Source organism: Octodon degus, unplaced genomic scaffold (assembly GCF_000260255.1).
Source record: "Octodon degus isolate 3935 unplaced genomic scaffold, OctDeg1.0 scaffold00083, whole genome shotgun sequence".
In the NCBI taxonomy this organism is placed as follows: domain Eukaryota; kingdom Metazoa; phylum Chordata; class Mammalia; order Rodentia; family Octodontidae; genus Octodon; species Octodon degus.
This window is the reverse complement of record NW_004524659.1, coordinates 6,705,955-6,710,790: the sequence shown is the minus strand read 5'-3', so window position 1 is coordinate 6,710,790 and position 4,836 is coordinate 6,705,955. Positions and strand designations below refer to the sequence as shown.

Below are 4,836 nucleotides of genomic sequence, written 5' to 3'. Positions count from 1 at the left end.
TTTTTTTTTTTTTTTTTTGGTAGTGCCAGGGATCAAACTCAGGACCTTGCACTTGCCAGGCAAGCACTTATTCCACTGAGCTACCTCCCCGGCCCCTCTCCTGTAGTGTTCTAAGAAGTCATTAGCAGCAGTGGTGGCAGCATCAGTAGTACTTCCAGCATCTATAAAATCCCAAAGCTATTGCCAGGCTAGTGAACACTGAGGCTGTGAGACAACAAATTGTCTCGAGTTTGTTAGACTCCATCATTTTTTTTTGTTGTTGTTGTTTTGTTTTAAATCTTTATTTGGCATAAGGCCTCACTTCTTGAACTCGTAGTGGTCCTTCTCTCTCAGCTTCCCCAATGCTGGGATTACAGGCGCACACCACCACACCTGGTTTGGCATGTGGTACTGGGGATCGAACTGGGTCCTTGCACTTGTCCAGGAGGTGCTTAGACCGTCAAGCTATCCAGCCCTCCACCAGTGTTTTGAGGAGAAGCAGTTTCAGTGTCAATTTTATTACTGCTCTCTGAAATACCAATTTGTTCTAGACATCCTTTGTGGTCATTTGGGTATCCTTCCGTTAGTTGCTTTTCTTGATCTGTAAACGTATCTGTCACTCTGCTCCTGTCTAGGTTGATGTCCAGTTTATCTGCTCTGATTTGGCTGGTTTCATGCATCTGTTGTCATTTAACTTGATCTGATTTAATTTCCATTTTATCATTCTCTCCTTTCAGATTTCATTTTTTTAGAATGACCATATCTTTCCTGATAGAATCCAAATGAGCCTTTAGCCATTAGCCCTGGTTGAACTGTTATATCCTATTGTGCTTGAGTGACCACCTCCTTATAGTATCTAGACTGACATTTGATAAAGTGCTTAATGCTGATATAATTGTTTGTTTCTTCCTTTTTTTTTTTTTTTAAACAGTACTGAAATCGAACTCAGGACCCTGTGCTTATTTTACTGAGCTGTCTCCCCGGCCCACTGATACAATTGTTTCTGTGTGTGCATGGCTTTTTTTTTCCCTCAGTATCTATCGAGGATCAAACTCAGGACCTTGTGCTTGCTAGACAAGCACTTATGCTGCTGAGCTCTCTCCCCAGCTCCAGCTGTGCTTTGTCAAATCTATGAGTTTCTAAATCCTGAACCAATGCATGGGTATCAAAAGTTAATTTCCTTTGTTCTGAAGGAGTTGTGTCCACTGCCCTCCTCATATCCTTCCTTGCTTAGGTGGTTCCCAGTGTTCCCACCTGCACAGAGTTGAAACCCAGCAGCCCCCTCTGCCACTGGAGAGTGCAGAAGGTACCAAGCCCAGCAGTGACTCATGTTCTATTTATTTTTGAGACAGAGTCTTGCTTTGTAGCCCAGACTGGCCTTAAACTCTGAGTTGCTTGTCTTCAAATGCTGGGATTTACAGGTGTGCACCACTACATTCTATGTGTGGTTTTATTTTTGGGGGGTGGGGCTTTGCTAAGCAGTTCATACTCATAGTGATCCTCCTGTCTTAGCCTCCCCAGTGCTGGGATTATAGGCATGGGCCACCATGCCTGATGGCCAGCATGCAGTACTGGGGATTGGACCTGGGTCCTTATGCTTGCCAGGCAGGTGCTTAGACCACCGAGCTATCTCCCCAGCCCCTGTTGGGTTTTTTTATTTTTTTTTTTTTAAGAGCCTTCCTTCACTGTTGCAAGTGAATTTGATAACAGTTGCAGTATAACCAATTTTTTAGTAAACAGCTGAATAGCCAGAAGTCTATAGGGACAAAAAGTAGAAAATAATATAAGTTCAAAAATAAAGTAAATAGGGCAACTGCAGGCACTTGAATCAATTATTACAAACAGCATATATAATTGAAATAGTGTCTAAAAAATTATTAGTCAAACAAATATTGTTATTAATCCTCAAAATACCCTCCCTTGATTTAAACATACTTGCTTCATCATTCTTTTCCTTTTTTTTTTTTTTTTTTAATGTATTTAGTACAGGGTCTGACTACGCAGATGGGACCAACCTGTAGTGATCCTCTTGTTTTCAGCCTCCCAAGACCTGGGATTACAGGCACGTGCCACCAGGCCCAGACCAGCACTGCACGGGCATGTTTTAATCTGCTGACATATCTGTGTGACCCTACTTCATCATTCCTACTGTGCAGGATAGGCCAGAAAACATGACATATAGAGCAGTTGCATTGAATCAGTACTTTTTGTATGTAGGCCATATTTAATTAATAATAATCTTTTTTACCTCTTAGTTTTAGACTTGTAACTGACAAGTCAAAATTCCTGCTAGGATGTACCAATTAATGCTTTTTATTTTTATATAAATCATAACAGATTTTTACATACTCTGGTTGCTTTAAGATAGTTAAATGAAGGAAGAGACAGAAAAAGGAGATAAAAGTTGCAGATGAATAGATGGGATATTTGTCCTATCGCCTTCCTTGTTATAAAACCTTGTTTGAGGACTCGGAAGATAGCTCAGTGGTCTAAGTACCTGCCTGGTAAGTGCAAGGACCTGGGTTTGAACCCCAGTACCACATATCAAGCTGGCCACTGAAACTAGGCATGGTGTACACCTGTAATCCCGGTGCTGGGGAGGCTGAAACAGGAGGATCACTATGAGTGAGAGCTGTATAGTGAGACCCTGTACTAAATAAATAAAAGTCCTTTTTTTTTTTTTCTTTTTTGTAGTACCAGAGATCAAACTCCAGATCTTGAGCTTGATAGGCAGGCACTTATGCTGCTGAGCTGTCTTCCAGGCCCGAAATAAAATTTTTTTTAAAAATAAATAAAACCTTGTTTGAGATCTTAATGGCTTTAGTTTTTAACTTACATTTAGAGAAATACAGAGGGAAAATACTTTTTTCTTTTTAAGCAGTTCCAGTTTTGTAAATACAACCTGGAAGAGACGTTTGGAAGTAGATATTGAATTACTCGTAATCTTTTAAGATATTTACATGTTTTCAGATCTGACTCTGGGCAGGTGGCCCATGCCTATGATCCCAGCACTTGAGAGGCTGAGGCAGAAGGATCACAGACAGTTTGAGGCCAGTCCCGAGCTACATAGTGAGATCAAGGCTGTCGCGAACTATACATTGAGACCGTGTCTCAAGAAAAAAAGGATCTGGCTTTTTAAAAGGGAGGAAGAAAAAACAATTCTTTTAGGTTTTCTCTGGGGTCAAGCAATAGTTCTTGACCCAGTTTTTCCCTGAATTTCACAGTCCCAGTTAGTCCCATTGTTATTGTACCCGGAGAAAAATAAGTGTCCTTAGCCCTGGTACATGGCTGTTTCCAGGCATTTCTAGAGGCCCTGTAGAGTGCGCACTTGCACTATTGTCTTTCACGGTAAGATGGAAAGGTTAGAACGAAGTCACGCAGAGGGCTGCGCTTTCCTTGGGAAGTCACCACAGGGACACTCTTGCAACATTTGTAAAGAACTCAGGAGGGGTTAAAAAATCTGGAGTATCCCTGTCTATAGGAACTAAAAAGCATAAATAGCTTAGATAGGAAGATAAGCCTGTGGACATCTCAGGTTGGTTGAAAATGGGCTCTTCTTGGGGAGATTGGAGGTTGTGGCAACATACATGTCTCTAGGGTGCATCTCTGGGGCATGGCCCAGTGGCAGGAGGTTCACCTCCAACTTCTCCGCAAGGCTTGGAGCTGTTGGTTAGGTAGGAAGAGTGGGGAACAGTTGCCCTGTGACCAGTGCCAGAGGTGGCGACCCAGTGATCCAGGCCTGATCCTCCTTTTTCTACTCATAGCATCTACACACCTGTGGAACACACAGGAGCACAGCCTGCTGTCCCACCAGGCTGATCACACATTACTACAGTTGTTGAGACAAAATACAAAACACCCCAGATTAGAGGAAAGATTTATTTGTAGAGATTTCAGTCCATAATCAGTTGGCTCCCAGGCATGGCGGCATGGCAGATGGGCAGCAGTTCATGGCTGTGGAAGACAGCAAAAGCAACAAGAATAAAAGGAAAAAGCAAACCTCTTTTCCTCCTTTGTATTGTGTGCAGGCTATCTGCCCTACAGAGGGTGTAGCACTCTGCCAGTCCCAGCACTAGACAATGAACCAATCAAAACTCCAGGTTCAGCCTCTTTCAGAAAACCTACCCCCATGACTGCATCCAGACACAAACCTAGCAGCTCAGAGCAGCCCTCTCCTATGGCTGCCTGATGTAGCTGGGACCTCAGTAGAGGGGACCCTTGCCTATAGGCAGAACCCATGTTAAAGTGTTTTAGGTTTATTTGCATGGACATTCCCTCCCTGTATGCTCCTCCCTTAAGGACTATAGCTATGCTTTCTATAAAGAGGTAAAGAGAAAAAGAACTTTTTCGGATTTACAGAGTAAAGAAACAAGAAAACATCTTTTTGACTCTAATTTTAAGTTCTACAATTGCTGTTTGCTCCCATTTCCCCCCTGCAAATTACCAACATTAAATTGAAAGCCTCTGAAGAGGAAGAAGGAAGTGAGTTTTAGGGAAGAGAAGGAGAAAAAAAAAAAAAGAAAAGCCAGTGAGTTTCTTCTTGGTTTGAGGTTCTCCCAGGTCCCAAGGATGACATCAACTACTGCTGAATAGAGTAGTACCTTGAATAGGAACTTCCAAGGGGATTCCCTAGCCTTCCTAAAAGGGGAAGGCATGGCATTGGGGAGACCAGGTTTATGCCTTTCAGATTTGAGAGTGAGAGGTGAGTGAGAAATAGAGAAGTAGGATTTAAAAGAGCAGTTGAGGGGCTGGGGAGATGGCTCAGTGGAATAAGTGCTTCCCTGGCAAGCTCAAGTGCCTGAGTTCAATTCCCGGTTCTGCCAAAAATAAACTAAAAGAGCAGGCTGTGCTGGCCCC

At 42.7% G+C, this 4,836-nt stretch overlaps 1 protein-coding gene and 1 pseudogene across 2 annotated transcripts in view; one reads left to right on the top strand and one right to left on the bottom strand.

Annotated features, from left to right (window-relative positions):
* Window positions 1–4,836, top strand: part of LOC101591006 (zinc finger protein 419-like) — a 19,240-nt gene that overhangs the window by 4,892 nt on the left and 9,512 nt on the right. The gene's annotated exons all lie outside the window — the stretch shown is intronic.
* LOC101591407 lies at window positions 143–1,139 on the bottom strand (annotated as a pseudogene).